The following is a 26,422-nucleotide window of genomic DNA, read 5'->3' as shown; positions in this document are numbered from 1 at the left end:
AATATTGGGGGATTTTTCTGCTATATTTCTATTATTGATATCCAGCCCATTTTCATCTTGTTCTGATAGATCATGTACTATTTATGATTTCTGTTCTTTTAAATTTGTTTTGGTATGTGTTATAATCTAGAATGCAATCTATTTTGGTGAATATACCATTTGAGTCTGAGAAGAATGTATTCTTCTGTTGGATGGAGTGTTCTAGAAATGCGAATTAAATCCGTTTGATTCATGGTGCTGTCATTATATTCTTACTGATTATTTTGCCTACTTTATCTATTAATAACGGAAAGAAATGTGTTGAAATTCTAACTTTAATAGTGGTTTTGTCTGCTTTCCTTTAAGTTCCATCAGCTTTGGTGTCATTTATTTTCATGCTTTTTTGTTAGATGAATGCATTTAGGCTTAATATGTTTTCTTGGAAAATTGACCCCTTTCGCATAATGCAGTGTCCTTTTTTTTTCTTTTATTTATTTTCAGCATAACAGTATTCATTATTTTTGTACCACACCCAGTGCTCCATGCAATCCGTGCCCTCTCTAATACCTACCACCTGGTTCCCCCAACCTCCCACCCCTGCCACTTCAAACCTTTTTATGACTGATAATATTCTGAAATCTGCTTTGTCTGAGGTTATTAAATTTTCTTTTGATTAATGATGTTAGCATGGCATATCTGTACCTGTATCTTTCATTTTATCCTGTATGAATCTTTATATTTAAAGTGAGATTAGTGTAGACAACATATACTTGGGTGGTTTGGTTGTTTTTTTTTTTTTTTTTTGTATACACTCTGATAATCTCTTCTAATTGGTATATATAAACCATTTTACATTTAAAGTAGGTATTGGTACAGCTGAACAACATCTACCATGTTTGTAACTGTTTTCTATTCTTGGAAATTTTTTATTGTTTTTCCATTTTCTGGCTTCTCTGGTTTTAATTGAACATTTTTACATGAGTCCATTTTACCTTCTATTTTAATGTGTCAGTTATACTTCTTAAAAATATCTGGTCTCCCTAGAGTCTAAAATATATATTTTTATATAATCTAAATTCATTTTCAAATAATATGGTACCACTTCATATGTAGTGAAGACAACTTATTAACAGGGTATTTCCAATTCCTTCCTCTCATCCCTTGTGACAGTGATGTCATTCATTTTACCTATACATATGCTATAAGTACCTAATACATTGCTACTATTATTGCTATAAAGAGTTATTTTTTTAGATCAATAGTGTAATAGAAATAAATAATTTTTATGTAGCCCTTCTCTATTCCACTTCCTTTCTTTATTAGATTAAAATTCCATATGTTTACGTAGCTTTATAGCTCTTTTTTTTTTTAGATGTATTTATTTATTTATTTATTTGACAGACAGAGATCACAAGTAGGCAGAGAGGCAGGCAGAGAGAGAGGAGGAAGCAGGCTCCCCACCAAGCAGAGAGCCTGATTCGGGGCTCGATCCCAGGACCTCAGGATCATGACCTGAGCCAAAGGCAGAGGCTTTAACCCACTGAGCCACCCAGGTGCCCCTATAGCTCATTTCTTTTAAGCACAAAATAATATCTCATTTCCTGAATGTACTACAGTTTAATTATCTATTCACTTACTGAAGGACATCTTAGTTTCTTCCAAGTTTTGGCAATTATGAATAAAGCTACTTATAAAGATTCATATGCAGATTCTTGTGTGGACATAAGGTTCCATCTCATTTGGATAAATACCAAGCGTGTAATTGTTAGACCATAAAGCAGTAAGAGTATGTTTAGTTTTATAAGAAACTGCCAAACTACTAACACTAAGGAAACAGAAACAGTCATCAACAGTTATACACCAATAAGTGAAGCAACCTAGAAGAAATGGATGCATTCCTGGAATTCTATAACCTATAACCAAGACTGAAACAGGAAGAAATTGAAATGACTAGACCAATATCTAGTAACGAGATTGAAACAGTGATCAAAAACCTCCCAAAAAACAAGAGTCCAGGACTTGATGAATTCCCAGGGGAATTTTACCAAACATTTCAAAGAAAGAAAAATACCTATTCTCCTGAAGCTGTTTCAAAAATAGAAACAGAAGGAAAACTTCCAGACTCTTTCTATGAAGCCAGCATTACCTTGGTTCCCAAAACAGAAAAAAAACCATCAAAAAGGAGAATTACAGACCAATATCCCTGATGAATATGGGTGCCAAGATTCCCAACAAGATCCTAGCTAATAAGATCCAACAGTACATTAAAAAAATTATCCACCAAAAGACCAGGTGGGATTTACCCCTGGGATGCAAGGGTGGTTCAACCCTCACAAATCAATCAGTGTGATAGAACAAATCAATAAGAGAAGAGAGAAGAACCACATAGTCCTCTCATTTGATGCCAAAAAAGCATTTGACAAAATACAGCATTCTTTTCTTAATAAAACTCTTCAATGTATAGGGATGGAGGAAACATTCCTCAACTTCATAAAATCTATCTATGAAAAACCCAGAGTAAAATCATTCTCAATGGGGAAAAGCTGAGAGCTTTCCCATTTTGTTCAGGAACATGACAGGGATGTCCACCTTTGACACTATTGTTTAACACAGTACTAGAAGTCCTAGCAACAACAATCAGACAACAAAAAGAAATGAAAAGTATTCAGATTGATAAAGAATATGTCAAACTCACTCTTCCCAGGTTACATGATATCTTACATGGAAAACCCAAAAGACTCCCTCAAACTACTAGAACTCATACAGCAATTCAGTAATGTGGAAGGATACAAAATCAATGTACAGAAATTAGTTGCTATCTTTTTTTTTAAGATTTTTTAAAATTTATTCATCTGACCAACAGAAATCACAAATAGGCAGAGAGGCAGGCAGTGAGAGAGGAAGGGAAGCAGGTTCCCCACTGAGCAGAGAGCCCAATGTGGGGCTTGATCCCAGGACCCTGAGATCATGACCTGAGCTGAAGGCAGAGGCTTTAAACCACTGAGCCACCCAGGCTCCCCAATTAGTTGCTTTCTTATACACTAACAATGAAACTATAGGAAGGGAAATTAGAGAACTGATTCCATTTACAATAGCACCAAAAACTGTAAGATACCTTGGAATAAACCTAACCAAAGAAGTAAAGGATCTGTACTTGAGGAACTTCAGAACATTCATGAAAGAAATTGAAGACACAAAAAGATGGAAAAACATTCCATGCTCATGGATTGGAAGAATAAACATTAAAATGTCTATACTGCCCAGAGCAATCTATATTTTCAGTGCCAACTCTATACTTTTAGTGTCATCCCAATCAAAATTCCATTGACATTTTTCAAAGTGCTGGAACAAACAATCCTAAAATTTGTATGGAACTAGAAAAGACCCTGAATCGCCAAGGAAATGTTGAAAAAGAAAAACAAAGCTGGGGCATCATGTTGCCTGATTTCAAGCTATATTACAAAGCTCTGATCATCAAGACAGTGTGGTACTGGCACAAAAACAGACACATAGACCGAAGGAACAGAGCAGAGAGCCCAGATATAGACCCTCAACTCTATGGTCAAATCATCTTCAACAAAGCAGGAAAAAATATCCAGTGGGAAAAAGACAGTCTCTTCAATAAATGGTGCTGAGAAAATTGGACAGCTACATACAGAAGAATGAAACTCAACCATTGTATTACACCATACACAAAGATAAACTCAAAATGGATGAAAGACTTCACTGTGAGACAGGAATCCATTAAAATCCTAGAGGAGATCTGGTGATTCACAGACCTGTACCCCTGGGGATAAAAATATATGTTTATAAAAAATAAAAAATTATTAAAAAAAAATAATCACTAAAAAAAAAAAAATCCTAGAGGAGAACATAGGCAGTAACCTCTTATACATTGGCCACAGCAACTTCTTTCAAAATATGTGTCCAAAGGCGAAGGAAACAAAAGTGAAAATCAACTATTGGGACTTCATCAAGATTAAAAGCTTCTGCACAGCAATGGAAACAGTCACCAAAACAAAGAGACAACCTATAGAATGGGAGAAAATATTCTCAAATGACACTACAGACAAAGGGCTAGTATCCAAAATCTATAAAGAACTCACACTCTTTTTGTGTCTTTTTCAATTTCTTTCATGAGTGTTCTATAGTTCCTCGAGTACAGCAATCAGAAAACAAAGAGAAATAAAATGTATCCAAATTGGCAATGAAGAAGTCAAACTCTCTCTTTTTGCAGATGACATGATATTTTATATGGAAAACCCAAATACTCCACCCCCAAACAACTAGAACTCATACAGCAATTCAGTAATGTGGCAGGATACAAAAATCAATGTACAGAAATCAGTTGCTTTCTTATACACTAACAGTGAAAACACAGAATGGGAAATTAGAGAATCGATTCCATTTACTATAGCATCAAGAACCATAATATACCTGGGAAAAACCTAACCAAAGAGGTAAAGGATCTGTACTTGAGGAACTACAGAACACTCATGGAAGAAATGAAGAAGACACAAAAAGATGGAAGACCATTCTATGCTCTTGGATTGTATATGTTCGTTTTTTACTCAAATTTGAAGTTTAACATATTGCCAAGCCCAGAAGAACTTTGATAAAAAGTAGTAAAGAAATTTTAGGTCTAGATTTAGCAACAATGCAATTTAAATATCATTAATGGCAGAGTATAACTAAGCAATAAAATTCGGGGTTATTCTCATTTCTGGTATTTTGTTTAATTTTCCTTAAAAGCAAGATCTATATCATAGATCCTAGACTTATTCAACTGGCTCAGTGCCCAGATTGCACAAAGATTTCAGGTAAAATAGATAATCTAGGTGAAGACTGGGATAAACATATGAAATATGTAATTTTGCATAGGCTTGGGAGACATAGAGGGAATTGTTCTTACAGAATAATTTCTGGCAACCTATTTGCTTTCTACAGAAAATGTCCAGTTTTGGCTAGTTCAACAAGTCAACCATGACCTCATAGATAAAAGCATAAATGAGAACAGCAGCTGTACCTGAATATGGTGCCATTTCCTTAGTAATTGTTTTTATATGGTCATGACTTAAATACAGTCATACATTCTCCCAGCATGACTGCTAATGAAATGTTTTTCATTTTTTTAATTCTCTTACATAAGATAACTCTAAATGTCTGTTTCTCTAGCCGCCGTATGTTGGTATTGTGTCTAGCTACTACAACAAAACTTACATGTTTGTAAGAAACTCCAGATTCCTTCTATATATGGTGGTAACAGAAAAGACATTCCATTCTCATTGCTTTACACATGGAAAATGCCATTTTTAGAATTTTTTCAAAGTGTGCCAAGAAACTGTACTATTTGGCCTGAGAAAACTGAATGGCATGCATCTGCCAACTCCTGCTACTGTTGTGAGGTCATTGCTAAGCATCTTATTAAGTGTTTATACCAACAGCTTTTCCATGATGGTGATTAACAGGCTTTTCCTAAGAACTAAATTTTAATACAGCTACTTTTCCATTTTATTCAGAATACATTACATCTATAAACATAAATTAATATATTCCTTTAACCAAGTATATATATTCTGTTTGTTCTAGGTACTACATAAACATAGGATTCAAACAGACCTTGAAAAAATCATCTAGTCTAACACCCTACCTTTATTCAATAAAGCAACCAGTATGGCTACTGCACATTAGTTCCATAGTTGCTAAATTAGGGATAATTCAGGGTCCCATGGTAGAATCAAAGTAGCCAAGGTAATAGTGAGATATTTGTGGAGTTAGAGAGTCACTTTTTATCAGCCTGAATAGTTTATATTGTTTACTATAGTTCCATATTTTATCAACTGGCATGAGCTAAATATCAGCTGTGGTAATATAAAAACTAAGTGTGGGAAGTCTTACTCTTCTCTGGGACCTTAATATACCATGGCACCATTTCCTTCTGAGGCCAAATAAGGTCTCGAATTCTATCCCAGATCTCCAGGGCCTCACCATCAATCAAAGCAAGCTGTCTATTTTGAAAAAAGAAAAAACAAACCAACAAAACCCAACAACAAGCCAAAAAAATTTAAAAAAAGAAAAACAAAAAACTTCATCTATGATCTGAAAGAATTACAAAAAGATGAGAATTCCAAATTTTCTTTAATTCCAGTTATTCTTTTTTTTTATTGTGTTATGTAATTTCAGCTATTCTTCATGGTCAATATTATCAAGGAATTCTTAATCACATCTTGCATATAATCCTGCAATTCTCTCCTTAAGAAGTCTTATCTAATTCCATGCGCTCATACTGATACTCAAACACATCCTTCTCTGAAGTCTTATATTTTCTCTAAATCGCACAAGTTAGCACTTGCTTACACAGTAATTTCTATTACCTTCCAATTGTTTCATGTTTGGATGACTTGCTCGCTTTAGCAAGGTGAGCTATTATTGAATATAAGTATAATATATATACACATACATAATATATATATCTATAATATTTAATTTGTATTTCTTACATTTACCATAGATTTATCTGTATATTATATATATTGCTTATAGTTGCTGTTACTTAGATGTCTATTGCTAGAATAATAAATCATGATGGACTTAGTAGCTTAAAGCAACACAGATATATTATTCACAGATATATATATTGTATATTACATACTATATAACTATATATAATTATCTATTATATAAATTATATATTATATGTAAGTTATATAAATTATATATTATATATGACTATATATTATATATTTTATATATTTACATAAAGCATATAGGATAAATATATACATAATAAATATGTAAATGAAATATATATAATATATTTATACATAAAAATATGTAATATATATTATTTATATTTATACAGGTTTGAAATCCAACATGGATCTCACTGGGCTAAAATCAAAGTGTTGGCAGGGCAGATTCTGTTTTGAAAACTGTAGCATAGAGGGTCTGTTTCCTTGATTTTTCTAGCTTCTTGTCTTATGAAAATTTAGGCAACATATAAATCACTCTGCCTTTAAGAAAAAGGTTTAATTTTGATTTTTTAAGCACTCTGTTTGTGTGAAAATGAGAGGGCTTAATGTAAACATGTTGACTTTATATATTTATATATTTAGCCAATGAATATGGAGAGCAGAAAAAGAGGTGAGAAATACCAAGCCTGTGAGGAACTGGTACTGACACATTTATATAAAATTTAATATTTTAAAATTACTATTTAAATATACTTTGAAATATAATAGCCATTTTCAAAAAAAATACAATAATGTATATGTATAAGAAAGAAGTAACGTACAACCAGAAGATCCAATTTTGGAGTCTCTTTGCCTCTACTGGTTTATCAGGTTGGACTTTTGGGTAACACATCACAGTTCTTGCATTTTCATTTTTATGTAGTATATTCTGAGAAGAGTATTAGATTAAGTAGTATTTCACTATCACTTTGCACCTAGAAATAGTCAAGTAAAAAAAAATCCATTTATGACAACATAATTCTTTAGAAAAACTTAATAATAATTGTCATTTTAAAAATATTTGTTAATGATTATATATATATATATATATATATATATATATATATATATATATATATAAAATTGGACCATCTTAATTCAACTATAACCAGGAGCTTTCACTGGGAATTTTAGACATTCTAAACTGTTCATCTATCAAAACTACTACTATCAAAACAACTACTATCAAAACATCTACTAAAACTAGGAGTCATTGCAGACCTGGCTGATTGGACTCATTCATCCTGACTGAGAAATGTAATATCTAGAGCTATGAATCTATGAATTAATCACTACGGACATGACTGGCTGGGTTTCTACTGTGTATTAGAAAGACCAGCATGATACCCTATTACTATAATGCTCATTGAGACCCTACTAATTAATGTTCTTTTTCTTTGTCCTCATTTCCTGGGTTCCTTTGATTCTAAAGTTAAAAAAAGAAAAAAATAGAATTTTATAATTAAGCCAATGTCCATAAAAAGGCATCATAAATACAGCATTACACATACTACTGATGATATTTTGATTTTCCTACGACATCAGAGACCAGTCCACTACAGTTTAGGCCTTTATATTTACCATTCTGGTATTTTATTTTATTTCATTTCATTTATTTATTTATTTATTTATTTAGGTAGGGATACAACATTTAAATAAAAGATTTTTTTCTTTACTAACATATAAATTTAAGTTATTTGGAATGTAATGCAGATATAAAATGTGACAAAATGATTCCAGGTTTATCTGGAATAAAATAAATGTGAAAATAACCATAATACTCTGAAAATAAAGAGTTATGAGGGGCTAATTTAATTTTACTATATATTAAAATACAATAGTACAATAATTAGAATAATTTGGCATTGACACAATAAATAAATGAACAAAAAAAATTACAGAATAAATATACCAAAAGAGACCCTATTATTTAAGGGAAATTGATTAATGGTTAAGGTAACATTTCAAATCAGTGGATAGAACAATAATAAAGTATTAGGCAAGCCACTTAAAATATGATAAGCTAGATTTTCTCTTCCATTCTTTAATTAGCAATAATCACGCCTCGGATAAACCTCATTGGCTACGATACTGCCACTGCGCAAAGCTGCTCTTCCATTCTTTAATTTTTTTCAGTCTTCCAAAATTCATTTTTTACACCACAAAATTTATGTTTATACACCACACCCAGTGCTACATGCCATACGTGCCCTCCATAATACCCACCACCAGGATCACCACCCCCCCAAAAAAAACCTCAGTTCGTTTCTCAGAGGCCACAGTCTCTCATGGTTTGTCTCCCCCACTGATTTCCCTCAACTCACTTCTCTCCAACTCCCAATGTCCTCTGTATTATTCCTTATGCTCCACAAAAGTGAAACCATATGATAACTGAATCTGCCTGACTTATTTCACTCAGCATAATCTCTTCCAGTCCCGTTCATATTCATACAAAAGTTGAGTATTCACACTTTCTGATAAAGGCATAATACTCCATTGTGTATATGGACCATATCTTCTTTATCCGTTCATCTGTTGAAGGGCATCTCCGTTCTTTCCACAGTTTGGCGGCTGTGGCTATTGCTGCTATGAACATTGGGGTACATGGGCCCTTCTTTTCACTGCATCTGTATCTTTGTGGTAAATACCCAGCAATGCAATTGCAGGGTCATAGGGTAGCTCTATTTTTAATTTCTTAAGGAATCTCCACACTGTTTTCTAAAGTGGCTGCACCTACTTGCATTCCCACCAACGGTGTAAGAGGGTTCCACTTTCTCCACATCCTCTCCAAAAACTTGTTGTTTGCTGTCTTGTTGATTTTGGCCATTCTAACTGGTATAAGGTGGTATCTCAGTGTGGTTTTGATTTGAATCTCCCTGATGGCTAATGATGATGAACATGTTTTCATGTGTCTGTTAGCCATTTGTATGTCTTCTTTGGAGAAGTGTCTGTTCATATCTTGTGCCCATTTTTTGACATTGTTATCTGTTTCGTGTGTGTTGAGTTGAGGAGTTTTTTATAGATCTTGGATATCAGCGTTTGTCTGTACTGTCATTGGTGAACATATTCACCAAAGACCCTCCCAAAAAGGAGAATTTCAGACCAATATCCCTGATGAATATGGATGCCAAGATTCTCAACAAGATCCTAGCAAAGAGGATCAAACAGTACATTAAAAAGATTATCCACCATGACCAGGTGGGATTTATTCTGGGATGCAAGGATGGTTCAACATTCACAAATCAATCAATGTGATAGAACAAATCAATAAGAGAAGAGAAAAGAAACACACAGTCCTCTCAGTTGATGCAGAAAAAGCATTTGACAAGATACAGTATCCTTTCCTGATTAAAACTCTTCAGTGTATTGGGATGGAGGGAACATTCCTGAACTTCATAAAATCTATGAAAAACCCACAGTGAATATCATCCTCATTGGGGAAAAGCTGACAGCCTTCCCTTTGAGATTAGGAACATGACAAGGATGCCCACTCTTGCCACTGTTGTTCAACATAGTACTATAAATCCTAGCAACAGCAATCAGAAAACAAAAAGAAATAAAAGGCATTCAGATTGGCAAAGAAGAAGTCAAACTCTCTCTCTTCACAGATGACATAATACTTTATAAGGAAAACCCAAAAGACTCCACCCTCAAATTACTAGAACTCATATAGCAATTCAGCAATGTGGCAGGATACAAAATCAATGTACAGAAATCAGTTGCTTTCTTACTACACTATAGCGAAAAAATAGAGAAATTAGAGAATCAATTCCATTTATTATAGCACCAAGAACCATAAGATACCTGGGAATAAACCTAACCAAAGAGGTAAAGGATCTGTACTCGACAACTACAGAACACTCATGAAAGAAATTGAAGATGACACGAAAAGATCGAAGAGCATTCCATGCTCATGAATTGGAAGAATAAACATTGTTAAAATGTCTATACTGCCTAGAGCCATCTATACTTTGAATGCCATCCCGGTCAAAATCCCGCTGGCATTTTTCAAAGGGCTGGAACAAACAATCCTAAAATTTGTATGGAACCAGAAGAGACCCCGAATTGCTAAGGAAATGTTGAAAAAGAAACACAAAGGTGGGAGCATCACATTGCCTGATTTCAAGCTTTATTACAAAACTGTGATCACCAAGAGAGCATAGTACTGGCACAAAAACAAACACACAGACCAGTGGAACAAAGTAGAGACCCCAGATATGGACCCTCAACCCTATGGTCAAATAATCTTCAACAAAGAAGGAAAAAATACCCAGTGGAAAAAAAATACAGTCTCTTCAATAAATGGTGCTGGGAAAATTGGACAGCTATGTATATAGAAGTATGAAACTCCACCATTCTCTTACACCATACACAAAGATAAACTCAAAACGGATAAAAGACCTCAACATGAGGCAGGAGTCTATCAAAATCCTAGAGGAGAACATAAGCAGTAATCTCTTTGACATTGGCCACAGAAATTTCTTTCAAGATATGTCTCCAAAGGCAAAGGAAATAAAAAGCGAAAATGATCTTTTGGGATTTCATCAAGATCAAAAGCTTCTGCATGAGAAGGGAAACAGTCAACAAAACAAAGAGGCAACTTACAGAATGGGAGAAAATATTCAGAAGTGACTATTTATTTGACAGAGAGCACACAAGTAGGTATAGTGCAGGCAGAGGAAAGGGAGAATCAGGCTCCCCAATGCAGGGCTTGATCCCAGGACCCTAGGAATAAAGCAGAGGCTTTAACCCACTGAGCCACCCAAATGCACCCCTCTTGATATTTTAAACTAAGAGTTAAACTTATGAGTACCTAATTTATTCCAGCATTTTGTTGATGACTCAATAATACATTTATTAATTTAACTCATTCCAGAAATTGTGCCCTTTGTCCTTAGTCTGTTATGTCTCTTTGTTGCATTATACTGTATATTTCTATTTTTACAAACACAGAGTAGTGGATATTTACTATATTTTGCATTGCAAAGTAGCCAATGGATATATTTCACCCTTCCCTTGTTCTCTCCCATGTATCATCAAACTGTTTCACACTGGCTAAGAATCATGTATTTTCTTTCTGTGAAGCCAGGCAAAATGAGTATTTTATGGCATGCTGGACTTGTGGTCATCCACTATTCAGATAAAACTCACAGACGTCATACCTCTGGTGCCATTCTGCAGATGTAAGGAATAAGTGTGTGTGAGAAAGTATGGTTGGGAAACATTTTGATTGTGTGATTTCCACAGTAAGACAGCTGAGGTGCTTCCTGGTTAAAACCCATATATCACGAGACTTTTCATGTTTTTCAAATGCTTCTGGGTTTGAGGCACATGGAATACAGGTTGAGTGTGGTGAATTTACACAGGAATGGTGTCATCTACATATATTCCTTTCCATTATCATTATGCCAGCACCTAGGAATCATGGCTTTTCCTAAAGTCATTTGTTTATGATTCCACCACGTTATGCTCCTCACAAATGCTATTGTTCCTGAGTATAAAAAATTGCTACATTTCCTCATCACAAACCTACTTGCCTTTCTTGCTCCCCCTCCTTTTGTTGGGTTCTCTCCTATTTTAACAATGATAACAAATGATAAATACATTTATTGAGTAATCCCCATGTAACAGGCTTCAAGTTAAGCAGTTCATAGGCATGATGATATTAAGGCAGTATCATTACTTTATTATACAGGTTATATTGTCAACCCTTTGTTTTAGAGGATGAAACTGAGGCTCAAAGAGGTTAAGTCACTCCAGCACAGCTTCAAGGACTCCATGTTATAAGGGATAATTATGTTACTTAAAGTGGACCATTTTTGATGCTCAGTCTGGTATGGACATAGAATAACAGCATAGAGAGACATATGAAAATGAAAGAGATTTGTTATATTCAGGGTCCTAGAAGAGGAAGTTACTTGCATACCATTCAGGAAGCCACCCAGGAGGAGCTCTGTGTGAGTGGACTTAGCATAGTGGGTAAGAAACTAAGAGAGAGTATCTGTGGGCAGGTACCTTTATTTGGAATCAGAGTGGAGTGTACAAGCAAAGGGGTGAGGTGATTTCATTGATGTATTTGAATGTCACTAGATCACAGTCAGGGGAGGGTAAGAAGGGGAACTTGTGGCAGAGACCAACCTTACTTATCATACTGCCATACTGCCATACTGCCATACTGCTGGTCACCTGAGTGGGGTTCTCATAGCAGGGTCTGTGAGGCTGTTGAGACCTTAGGAAAATAGGAAGTTTTGAACATTTACAAAATAAGCTGTAATTCAAATCTTTCCAGTTCCCAAGTGTCTTCTCAAAAATCACTCAACTTTCCTGCTCTTTATTAAATTTCTCTGGTCAGAGATCTTTACAGTTACTTAAAAAATACATTAATATCTTTATTTCCATGCTTTCTTTTTAGCTACTTAAGGTTAAACGATTCTAAAATCTTCCAGATATATCTTTAAGATTTTATTTATTTATTTGACAGAGAGAAATCACAAGCAGACGGAGAGGCAGGCAGAGAGAGAGGAAGGGAAGCAGGCTCCCTGCCGAGCAGAGAGCCCGACGTGGGACTCGATCCCAGGACCCTGAGATCATGACCTGAGCCAAAGGCAGCGGCTTAACCACTGCCACCCAGGCGCCCCCAGATATATCTTTAAATACTGGTTGCTGTCTTGCAATATAACATTTGAACAAATTAGTCATTGTTACTAAATCTTCCCCAAAAGACAAAAAACATCAGATTGAACATGCATATCTTAGTTAGCTTAAAATAGTTTTTAATCAAGAGAAAAAGGATAAAAAGGTTGGTCTTTATTCATGGAAAAAATTAAACATGTTTTCAAATGTAAGTGACAAGCGTTATTAAAATAACTCCCAGTTTTTATATCCAGTTTAGAATATATAAATACAGATTTAAAGAGGCATTTTAACCATTCTGTATAACTACTTTTTAAAATGTACTTCCTTGTGTGTTATTGAACTCAAACCAGAGAGCCCATTTTCACTCAGGTTTAACTTTATTACTATTACCTCTTTTCTTTTTTTTTTTTTTTTTTAAAGATTTTATTTATTTACTTGAGAGAGAGATAGTGAGAGAGAGCATGAACAAGGAGAAGGTCAGAGAGAGAAGCAGACTCCCCATGGAGCTGGGAGTCCGATGCGGGACTCGATCCCGGGACTCCAGGATCATGACCTGAGCCTAAGGCAGTCGTCTAACCAACTGAGCCACCCAGGCGTCCCCTATTACCTCTTTTCATTCCCAATGTCCGCTAAATTGGGTTCACATTTGCTTCTGATTTAATTACAATACAGAATATTAAATTTTGGGAAGACCTCTAGGTCATGAAGCAAACCCCCTTATTTTAGAGAGGAGAAAGGTGACTCCTAATCCCATAAAGATAAAAGATAAATTATCTTTATTTATGAAATAATAATTTCATAAATTATTTATAATTTATTTATTATATTTATACTATTTATAATGTTATAATATTTAATTATATTACTATTTATAGTACCATAATATATTTCATATTATTTGTGAAATAATAATTTGTTATTAATTAATAATGAATTAGTTCATTATTATTAATGAATAATAATCCATTATTCTGCATGTATGGCCACCCATAATAATTTCTGGGGCTCCTTACAGCTAAGTTATGTGTCTATTTGGCTACAATCTGTGGAAAGGATGAAAACAGAAGTATGTTATGGTAGTAGCTTCCAGAAACCTTCCCAAAGAGACAGCTGGAATGTCCCCTTTACCCTCTTCTTTGTTTTCCTATTTTGCTGTAGGAGCTCAGAGGTCACCTACTTAAGCCAGAAGGATAAAGGTTGTAGATCAGAAAGAAAAGAGAGAAGGAAATAAACTTTATCTTTTTTAAACTACTGCTATTATTCTATAACTCACAGATAAACCTAATTCCAACTAGTACACAACTACATTGTCAGAAAGTAATCGTAGGTCCCTTCTTTTTCATACTCTACCATAATCTACATCAGTACAGAGAAGAACATGGAAATAGAGGAGATAACATTCTCCTTAAATACAAGCCAGTAAAATTTATGCCCTGTGAATCGATTAGTGAATGGGAGTGAAAGTAAATAAAAGTTTCTACAGCTTCACAACTGAAGAGTTTTTCATTATTATTTTTAACAGCTTCATTGAGATATACTTTATGTTTAATCAACTACAGATATCTGAAGTATACTGTTCAATAGGGCTTGCCATACATAGACACAAGAGCCAGCTGTATACTTACATATAGAGTGAGATGAATGAAGTACTCATCTCAAATGTATTTTAAGGGAGCACCAAAACACACATTTTTCAAAACAAAAACAAAAACAAAAACAAAAAACAAGCTGACAAGCTATGACCTATGGGCTATCCATCTACTTTTGTAAATAAAGTTGTATTGAAACCAGAACTTAGAGTAGGATGAGTTGAGTGAGATGGGGTCTTGCAAGTATAGATGGATCTTGTCTTCATATAAAATTTTGATGTTTATCACATTAAAAAAATAATTTGGGGCTCCTGGGTGGCTCAGTGGCTTAAGCCTCTGCCTTCGACTCAGGTCATGATCTCGATTCTGTGATTGAGCCCCACATCGGGCTCTCTGCTCAGTGAGGAACCTGCTTCCCCCTCTCTCTCTGCCTGCTGCTCTGCCTACTTGTGATCGATGTCTGTCAAGTAAATAAATACAAATCTAAAAATATATAATAATTTGAAGTCTGTTATTTAGTTTTTGAGTTTATTGAAATTCAGTTATTGAATTTATTAGAATATTATTTATCTTGATTCCTGGGTGTTTGCCTTCTCTCACACCCACTTTTGATATCTTGCCAAGTATTGGGTACAATCTAAGGAGAATTTACATTGCCTTAATATAATGCTTACACTGGGAATTAGGATGACCAGCTGTTTCTGACTGATCTTGGAAGAAGGTCACACTGCACAATGTTGTGGTAAATATTTTCCAGAGCTAGCATGCTATTTATCACTAGAAGAAATTTTGTGTTGGAATATGGTTTCATTCTTAAGTTGATGTTTATTAGTAGGACCCAGGCAGAAAATTTACTGGAATTTGTACAAAACCACACATAGCCAAATAATGACTTAGAATTGCATTTTGGAATTTTATAAGGTGTTAATTTTAAAATATGTGTGTGTAACAAGCATAAAACTAAGCTAAATAAAGCAAATATAATGTAATCAGGAAATATCTAATTTAAACTGCATATATAATAGACATAAATATATATCAAAACCACACACAGTTTTGCAGGGACTTTCTGACTTAGATTCATGCAGAATTATGTTTCTGAAATTTTGGGGCTGTTACTCATTTTTAAAAGAGTGTGTTTTGGAAAATAAAGAACATCTAAGTTTGGATTGCAGTTTTACAATAAGTGGTGTATTTGCTTTAAACATAATCATCTGAGAGTTAAACATTGATTTAAAGAGCTTAACATCATGGGCTCTTCTGTTTCTGGGATAAATAAGAGTGTATTATGCTAAGTGAAGTAAGTCAGACTCAGAAAAACAAATACCATATGATTTCACTCATGCAGAATCTGAAAAACAAAAATGAATAAACAAACACACAAAAAGCAGAATCAGACCTATGAATACAGAGAACAAACTGATGGTTGCCAGAGGAGAGAGGAATTGGGAGATGGGCAAAATGGGTGAAGGGGAATATGAAATAGTCTTCCAGTTCTGAAATAAATAAGTCATGGTAGTAATAGGCACAGCATAAGGAATATAGTCAATGATTTTGTAATAAGGTTGTATGGTGAGAGATAGTAGTTATATTTATGGTGAGCATAGCATAATGTATGGAGAAGTTGAACCACTATACTGTACACTTGAAACTAATGTAACATTGTGTGTCAGCCACACTCAAATAAAAAAAAATTTAAATAAATAGTAATTGCCAGGTTTAAATGTTATTATACTAAAGTTCATTTTCTTAAAAAAAAAAGACTGTTGAGAATATAAAGATGATACGAATAGTGAGTGAAAATGGTAAATAAGACATTACCATTAATGTTTTATTTACATCAGCTTTGCATTATATCCATAACATGTATATTGAGCTCCTTTTTCATTCATTCACTTAATTTATTCATTAATGTTTTTTAAGAAATGAAACTGGGTGATAGAGATTATGAATTGTTATTTATGTCAGGTCCAGGGTTTAGTCATTGATTTGGTCTTTTTTCTACACTTTCCTTTTTTCCCCTACCTTCCACTTTCTACCAGTTGGTAGCAAGAAGCATCTAAAACCAAGAATGAATAATAGATCAAAAGGCATTCAGTAGCCTTGATTCTGGTGTCATCCCACTTAGTTTTCCTTTGCAATTTTTTTGGAGGAGGGTCTTACAGCAAGAATTAATCTGCCAAAATCACCACTGAATCTATATTTGTAAAATATATGTTACATGTAATTCAGTATTATTCTACCTACATAAAAATGGGAAAATAGAATAGTGGAAATAAATACCATTGTACCAGCATAAATGAATCACCACTTACTGACAGGTCAGCTGGACTTCCTATCTAATCTTATGTATGCCCTGAGGATAGCCATCCAAAGTTAGTGACCCAGCAGCCAGAGGGTAGAGAGATACCCAGAACAACACACTGCATTGCACTTAGATGTCTCTCTCATATTGTTTTTCTCCTCTACTCCAAATTGGACCTTAAACTGGAGGGTAATTGTGGTGAAGCACCATCTTGGAAGCATTACTACCTTTTGTCTGACTGTTGGCTTGTTGCTCATCAAATTATGTTTATGTGTATTATCTGCATCTTCCTCAACATTATTTGTATTTCTAGAAAAGATTCTGTCCAGGCTTTCCTCATCCCTTGACAATTGAGATGAATACAAATGAATACTCATAATAATTTAATAGTTTCTTGAAGACTCATGGGTCTCTAAAAAGGCAATGGCCTTGGCAAGGCAAAACAGTATGAATACTTCTAGAAAAGTCTCTTCTTATAAGAAGAGAATACCTGGAAGGCATAGTAACTGCCTTCCATTTGTAATTCAGCCTACCATGCTTTCACAAGTATTGTCCATCTTAGCTAGTGTTTTATGATTCTAGACCTGCCATCTGGTACTGGAATCAAAGGAAGTGATACAAATTCTAAGTCTACTAACACTTTGCTTTCTGTGCTTCTTAGCTCCCAGGACACTCATTCAAGTTATGCCTCCCAATACCTACCAATGAAACTATGAACTCAAACAATAAATGAAGTAAGTACAGTAGCAGGAGAAGAAGTTAACATACAAAATCAATACACATGAAAACACAACAATAATGAGGATATATAATTGAAAATAAAACCATATTTACAAAAGCTACAAAATAGAAGACATTACTTATGAATAAACCTAAGAAATATGTAAAATCTGTATGAAGAAAACTTTAAAACACTTGTGAAAAACACAAAAGTAGGCTGCATCAAATGAAAAAAAAATCTGTTGTTCAACATTATAAAGATGTCATGTATAATTATCTGCTTTAGATAATTTATAAATATGACCTGAATAAAAATCAGCCAAGTTATTTTTTTCATAGAGCTAGACAAGTTGACTCTAAAGTTCATACAGAATAATAAAAATAAAATTTTTGTTTGTAAATCCTAAAGCAGAAGACCAATTGCAAGTGATTAGTTTAATAGTTATTGAAATACTACAATACTTAAACTGTAGTTTAAGTAAACCATACTTAAAACTATAATACTGATCCATTAATAAACAGAAGACCAAAGGAAAAGAATAGCAAAGTTAGAAACAGATACACATCCACATGGAAATTTAGCATATGATAAATATGGGACTCTAGGCAATGGCAAAAAATAGCTGGGAAAAATGGTAGTCAGTGGGAAAAAAAAAATAAGGTTAAAACCATGGTATATATACACAATGGAATACTATGCAGCCATCAAAAGAAATGAAATCTTGCCATTTGCAACAACGTGGATGGAACTAGAGCGTATCATGCTTAGCGAAATAAGTCAAGCAGAGAAAGACAACTATCATATGATCTCCCTGATATGAGGAAGTGGTGATGCAACATGGAGGCTTAAATGGGTAGAAGAATAAATGAAACAAGATGGGATTGGGAGGGAGACAAACCATAAGTGACTCTTAATCTCACAAAACAAACTGAGGGTTGCCGGGGGGAGGGGGTTGGGGAGAAGGGGGTGGGATTATGGACATTGGGGAGGGTATGTGATTTGGTGAGTGCTGTGAAGTGTGTAAACCTGGTGATTCACAGACCTGGGGATAAAAATATATGTTTATAAAAAATATATGTTTATAAAAAATAAAAAATCAAAAAAAAAAAAAAAAAAAAAAAACAACAAACCATGGTTCACAAAGTTTAAAACATGAACTCCAAATAAACCAGAAAACCAAATGTTAAAAAAATAATATAGAAGTACTAAAAGAAAACATGTTAATTCCTTTATATTCTGGATATAAGGAGTGTCTTTGTATAATTAAAAATCAGAAGCAAAGAAAGAAAACAGATTAATTCAGCCACCTTAAAAAATTCTTTATGCACAGCTGGTGCAGCCACTCTGGAAAACAGCATGGAGGTTCCTCAAAAAGTTGAAAATATGACCCAACAATTTCAGTACTGGGCATTTACCCTAAAGATACAAATGTAGTGATCTGAAGGGGCACGTGCACCCGGATGTTTATAGCAGCAATGTCCACAATAGCCAAACTATGGAAAGAACCTAGATGTCCATCAACAGATGAATGGATAAAGAAGAGGTGGTATATATATGCAATGGACTACTATACAGCCATCAAAAGAAATGAAATCTTGCCATTTGCAATGATGTGGATGGAACTAGAGGGTATTATGCTGGGCGAAATAAGTCAGTCTGAGAAAAACAATTATCATATGATCTCCCTGATATGAGGAATTTGAGAGGCAATGTGGGGCGTTTGGGGGTAGGGAAGGAAAAAATGAAACAAGATGGGATCGGGAAGGAGACAAAGCATAAGAGACTATTGATGTCACAAAACAAACTGAGGGTTGCTGGGGCAGTGGGGTAGAGAGAGGGTGGTTGGGTTGTGGACATTGGGGAGGGTATGTGCTATGGTGAGTGCTGTGAAGTGTGTAAACCTGGCAATCCACAGACCTGTATCCCTGGGGCTAATAATATATTATATGTTAATAAAAAATTAAAAATTAAAAAAAATTCTTTATGCTCCCCCAACCCCAACTCTACATAACAACAAATTCAAAAGACAAATGATAAACTGGAGAAAAAATGCATGCAATGTATTTCATAGAAAATGACCAATATTATTGACAAATAAACTTTAGAAAATGTGTGCTAAAATGCTAAATAAAAACACTAGAAAAAGGGACAAAATACTCAAATAGACAATTCAGAGATACAAAATCTGAGAATATGTGTAATTGGAATTCCAGAAGTAAAGGGAAGACCTAAAATGTATTTGAGGGGAAAAATGTCCAAAAATACTCTGAATTTAATAAAGAATTATAAAACCACACATCAAGAAGCACAATAAATGCCCCCCCAAAAAAGGTAAAACACAAAGAAAACCACACCAAAATCCATCATACAAATTTCTGAAAACTAGTGATGAAGAGAAAACATAAAAGTAGGAAGGGAGTGGGCTGGGAAAGGGAGTACATTACATGTTGTTATAGGATGAATGTGTACCCTTCCCCTGAAATTCGTATGTTAAAGTCCTAACCCCCAGTACCTAAGAATATGACTTTATTTGAAATTAGGGTCTTTAAATAGGTAATTATAATTAAATAAGGTCATATTGGTAGGCCCTAATGGAATCTGATGGGTGTCTTTGTAAGAGGAAATTTGGACACAGAGAGACACCAGGGGCATGCATATACAGGAAAGACCATACAAGAACAAAGCCAGAAGTTGGCCATCTGCAAGCCAAAGACAGAGACTTCAAAGGTAATCAACCTGCCTACACCTTGATCTTGGACTTTTAAGTTCTAGAACTATGAGAAATAAATTACTTTTGTTTAAGCCACCTAATCTGTGGTATTTTATTATAGCAGCTTTAGCAAACATAATGTACACATTGTGAACTGAGAAACAAAGAAAGATTCCAGAGTCAGCTCTTCATATTTATAAAAGTATTTAAAGGCACATCTGGAGCCTGTGTTGCTATTAATAGTGTAGAACATTATGAGAGCATGAATAAAGATAGAAATAAATCATTGTTGTCTGTACATTTTGGTATAAGGGAGATTTTTTTTTTAATCTTGTAACTATAACTTGCCCAGCATTTTCCAAAGTCTGACCCTAAGAGCATTAATTCTATAGATCCCCATTCAGCTCATGATCTTTGTGAATAACTATTTGGAAACCAGATACGATTGATCATGAGTGATTGGCAGGACAGGATTTGAACTTCCTGTGTTGCTTAGAGTTAATACCATCAAGTGGTATGAAAGCATCACTTGATTTCTGTGTTATTCACTTGGTTAATGTTAATCAAGACTCTATTAAAGAATTGCAACATAATGTTAATAGTTGTATTTATTTATCTACTATTGACCCCAGTTGAATATAAAAAGTATCCTAGAGTAGCTCCTGCACTTGAGTATATGCATACTTTAAAGATTCAGTGAGGGATTCTTTAGTTATTTTCCATTATCTTGCAGCTATGCTTTACTTGTTAATTGATGTGAATCCAAAATATACCTCTTAATTTTTTAAAAAATTTTACTGTCTAATGATCAGAGAAAAGGCTTCTAATTAGTGGCTCAAAGAATAGTTTATATATAATGGGCTAGAGATACAGTAGTGCTAGATGGAAAAGTAACCACATAAAGCTTTTGTGATATGGACTTCTTGAATCTACATGTAGAACCTGGAATTTAAGCCTTTTAGATTGTATGTAATTAATCAGACTATATTGTCCTAAAAAATTAAATATGCTACATTATTGAGACTAATTGTATAAAGTTGGTGTCCACTAGTCAAAGATCACCAGGAACACAACCGTAGTCAAACTTTGGCTTATTAATGTTTGCTACAGCACAGGAAACATAACCATGGGAACCATGGGGTGCCTTGGTAAGAAAATAATAGGAAAAACTTTTTATAGTATTTGGGCTTGTGGTAGGTGATTTCAGGGTGGGTTCAAAGATGCTGTCAGGAAGAATGAGTACTTCTGTGATTGGATATCTTCTTTTTTAATTTAACTAATTCAATTAGTCAACATATAGTACACCATTAGTTTCAGATGTACTGTTCAATAATTCATCAGTTGTATATAACGCCAAGTGCTCATCACATCACATGCCATTCTTAATGCCCATCACCAATTAGCAGCCCCCAACCTTCCATCCAGCAACTCTCAGTTTGTTTCCTATAGTTAATAGTCTCTCATGGTTTTTCTCCCTCTCTGATGACCTTCCATTCAGTTTTCCGTCTCTTCCCCTAAGATCCTCTGCTCTGTTTCTTATATTCGAAATATGAGTGAAACCATATGATAATTGTCTTTCTCTGATCAACTTTCTCTGATCTCTGATTAACTTATTTTGCCCAGCATTTATATATATATATATATATATATATATATATATATATATATATATATTCATTAAGATATCCAATCATATATACCTCATCTTCTTTATCCATATATATGGATATTAATGAATATTATCTCAGAAGCCAGAAGAGTAAGGCTAAAGTTGTAAGTGGTTTAGTTTTACATTCAAAAAGTCAGTTATGTGTATTAGCTGGGAGAGAGAGGTATTTGGTCGTTTTTAGGTTTTCCCAGTGACCTAGTATGTATCTGTGCTCAAAAATTATTATGAACTGGTTTTTAAATGATTATGATTAAAAATGATTATGAACTTATTTTCCCAGCATTTTATATATATATACAAATAAAATATATATATATTATATATATTCATTAAGATATCCAATCATATATACCTCATCTTCTTTATAAGATAAAGAAGATGAGGTATATATGATTGGATATCTTTTTTTTTAAAGATTTTATTTATTTATTTGACAGAGAGAGATCACAAGTAGGCAGAGAGGCAGGCAGAGAGAGAGAGAGGAGGAAGCAGGCTCCCTGCTGAGCAGAGAGCCCGATGCGGGACTCGATCCCAGGACCCCGAGATCATGACCTGAGCCGAAGGCAGCAGCTTAACCCACTGAGCCACCCAGGTGCCCCTATATGATTGGATATCTTAATGAATTTTATCTCAGAAGCCAGAACAGTAAGGCTAAAGTTGTAAGCGGTTTAGTTTTACATTCAAAAAGTCAGTTATTTGTATTAGCTGGGAGAGAGAGGTATTTGGCCGTTTTTAGGTTTTCACAGTGACCTAGTATGTATCTGTGCTCAAAAATGATTATGAACTGGTTTTGCTTTGTCTTGCTGCACTATGATCACAGAGTGGCCTTGTCAGATATTGGTCATCTGTGAGATTATGTTTAACAGAAGAACACCATGGCCACAATATGAGTACCACGCCAGCTCTGGGTGCCCTTTTACCTTAGTCAGCTCAGGCTGTTATAACAAAAATCCATAAACTGGTGGCTTATACATTAGAGAAATTTATTTCTCATAGTTCTGAAAGCTTGAAGTCTGAGACCAAATGGTCAGTACTCAGGTTCCTCTTCTGAGTTACACACTGACACTTTTGTGTATCCTCACATGGCAGAGAGAGCACTAGCTCTCTGACCTTTTCTTATATGGACTCTAATCCTATTCATGAGGACTCTACCTTTATAGTCAAGATAGCTGCCAAAGACTTTATTTCCAAATACTGTTATATTAGGATAAGGATTTTAATGTAAGAAATTTGGAGAGACACATTCAGTCCACTGTACCTTCCTTCAAAGGATAGAGTAGAACAAGAGTAGAAATAAGGATAACATAACTGGAACAAATAATCGTAAAATTTGTATGGAATCAGAAAATACCCTGAATAGCCAGAGGAATGTTGAAAAAACAAAACAAAGCAGGGGGCATCACAATTCCAGACTTCAAGCTATACTGTAAATCTGTGATCATCAAGGCAGCATGGTACTGACATAAAAACTGACACATAGGTCAATGGAACAGAACAGAGAACCCAGAAATGGACCCTCAACTCTATGGTCAATTAGTCTTCAACAAAGCAGGAAAGAATATCCAATGGAAAAAAAAGACAGTCTCTTCAATAAATGGTGCTAGGAAAATTGGACAACCACATGTGGAATGAAATTCAACCATTTCCTTACACCATACACAAAAATATAGGCTCAAAATGGATGAAAGACCTCAATGTGAAACAGGAATCCATCAAAATCCTAGAGGAGAACATGGGCAGCAAGCTCTTCCACCTCAGCCACAGCGACTTCTTGCTAGACATGTCTCCAAAGGCAAAGAAAACAAAGGCAAAAATGAACTATTGGGACTTCATCAGGATAAAAAGCTTTTATACAGCAAAGGAAACAGTCAACGAAACCAAAAGACAACTGACAGAATGGGAGAAGATATTTGCAAATGACATATAAGATAAAGAGCTAGTATCCAAAAACTATAAAGAACTTATCTTTTTTTTTCAATGTTCCAAGTTTCACTGTTTTATGTATCACACCCAGTGTTCCATGCAATATGTGCCCTCCTTAATACTCACCACCAGGCTCACTCATCCCCTACCTCCTTCTGGTCTAAAACTCTGTTTGTTTCTCAGAGTCCACAGTCTCTCATGGTTCATCTCCCCCTCTGATTTATCAAACTCAACACCCAAAGAACAAATAATCCAATCAAGAAATGGGCAGAAGATGTAAACAGACCGTTCTCCAAATAAGACATCCAAATGGCCAACAGACACATGAAAAAGTGCTCAACATTACTCAGCATTAGGGAAATACAAATCAAAACCACAATGAGATATCACCTCACACAAGTTAGAATGGCTAAAATTAACAAGTCAGGAAATGACAGATGTTGGCGAGGATGCAAAGAAAAGGGAACCCTCCTGCACTATTGGTGAGAATGCAAACCAGTGCAGCCAATCTGGAAAATAGTATGGAGGTTCCTCAAAAAGTTGACAGTAGAGCTACCCTATGACTCAGCAATTGCACTACTAGGTATTTACCCCAAAAATAGAAATGTAGTGATCCAAAGGGCACCTGCACCCCAATGTTTATAGCAGCAGTGTTCACAATAGCCCAACTATAGAAATAGCTGATAAGTCCATTGACAGATGGATAAAGGTGTTATATATATATATAGATAGATAGATAGAGATATATATATATAGATATATGCATGCAGTGGAATATTACACAGTCATAAAAAATGAAATCTTGCCACTTGTAAGAATGTGGCTGGAACTAGAGGGTATTATGCTAAGCAGAATAAGTCAATCAGAGAAAGACACTTATCAAGTGATCTCCCTGATATGTGGAATTTAAGAAACAAGGCAGAGGATCATAGGGGAAGAGAGGAAGGAAGGAAACAAAAGGAAACCAGAGAGGGAGACAAACCATAAGAGACTTTTAAGCCTGAGCATGAAGGGAGGGATGAGGGGAGGGGGTTGTTGGGTGATGGACATTGGGGAGGATATGTGTTGTGATGAGTGCTGTGTATTGTCTAATACTAATGAATCACAGACCTGTACCCCTGAAACAAATTATATTATATGTTGATAGGTAAATAAATAATTAATTAAAAATAAAACACATTTCACATTTGGAAATAACTTAAAAGAAATAAGGATAGTTACAGGCTCAGATCCACGATTCTTAGCTTGATAGTTCTGGGTCAGATCAGCTGTTCTGCTTTATTGCTAGAACCTTGCTTATTTTGCATAATAGTTCTGTTGATGTATCTCTTTTCCTTGTTCTTTGTGGCTTGGCTTAGTCTTGTGTCTTTTGTTCATTGGTTGGTTTTGGTCTTCTTGTTCATGAAATTTTCTTTCAGCTAAAAGTAAAAGAAAATCCAAATCACACTATTTAAACAGCAATGGGGATTTATTCATTCCTGTTATTGAAAGATTCAGGATAATTTGAGTTTCAGGGATTATTTGATTCAGCAGCTCAGTGGTATCACCTAGTTGTTCTTCCATCTTTACTGTCTTCTTTGTATCAACTTAATTCCAAGGCAAGAAATTTAATTAACTGCTATAATAAATAATTTTGAATTCTGTGAGTGTTTCTGGTCAAGCTGCCTTTTATATTGCCAGTTCAGGACCCAGACTCCTCTCAATTTTGTTGTTCTACTCTCTTCTAAATCCTGGGTTCTCTAGCGTCAGACAAAAGAGTACACAAGGGAGACATATTTAATTCTTATGACTTTGCTCAGAAGCAACACAAACACTTTATATATATATATATATATATATATATATTGCAGTCACCAGAATTTAGTCATAAGGATATGTGATATCCCTAAATTATAGGGTATAAAAAATGCATTATAGCTCTAGGAAGAAATAGGAAACAGGTTTTGGTGATCACATAACATTCTCTGCTAGACTTGACTTCCCAGTGGAAAGAAAAAGTGGCTGTAACACTTCTAGGACTCATATTCTATACCACATGGTCCCAAACTGGAAGAGTAGACTGATTTCTGGCAGCCAAGGGAATGAGAATGAGAAAACTGTTTCTGAATATCCCCAGCATACCTCCACTTGCCTCTTACTAACACAGATAGGGTCTTCAGTTACTGAGGGAGACACCTACACTGTGCCAGGAAAATGCCACATGTTGCTTCATAGTTATCAGGCAATGGAGAAAGAGATAGGACCACTTTTAGCCCACTCAACCCTTTTTAATGAATGTGATTTTGAATTTGTTGGTATTTTCTGTTTATACTTTATTTCATTTATTCCTGCCTTTATTTCCCACCTTCTTCTTTCCTTGAGTTCTCTCTTTTGTTCTG

General features: G+C 34.7%; 1 long non-coding RNA gene and 1 other non-coding gene across 2 annotated transcripts in view; both read right to left on the bottom strand.

The window, feature by feature from the left end:
* The window catches only part of LOC131819572 (uncharacterized), a 91,623-nt gene that overhangs the window by 7,143 nt on the left and 58,058 nt on the right, over positions 1-26,422 (bottom strand). The window contains exons 3-4 of the long non-coding RNA XR_009349243.1: positions 25,266-25,462; positions 7,274-7,426 (exon numbers count right to left, since the gene is read on the bottom strand). This is a non-coding gene — a long non-coding RNA (uncharacterized LOC131819572). The remainder of the gene's footprint in view (positions 1-7,273; positions 7,427-25,265; positions 25,463-26,422) is intronic.
* LOC131822817 (U4 spliceosomal RNA) lies at positions 8,465-8,600 on the bottom strand. The gene has a single exon (XR_009350322.1). It is a non-coding gene; the product is annotated as a U4 spliceosomal RNA (small nuclear RNA).

The sequence above is a fragment of the Mustela lutreola genome, chromosome 1, assembly GCF_030435805.1.
Source record: "Mustela lutreola isolate mMusLut2 chromosome 1, mMusLut2.pri, whole genome shotgun sequence".
Taxonomy (NCBI): domain Eukaryota; kingdom Metazoa; phylum Chordata; class Mammalia; order Carnivora; family Mustelidae; genus Mustela; species Mustela lutreola.
Note: the sequence above shows the minus strand (reverse complement) of the source record. Positions and strands in the feature narration are given on the sequence as shown.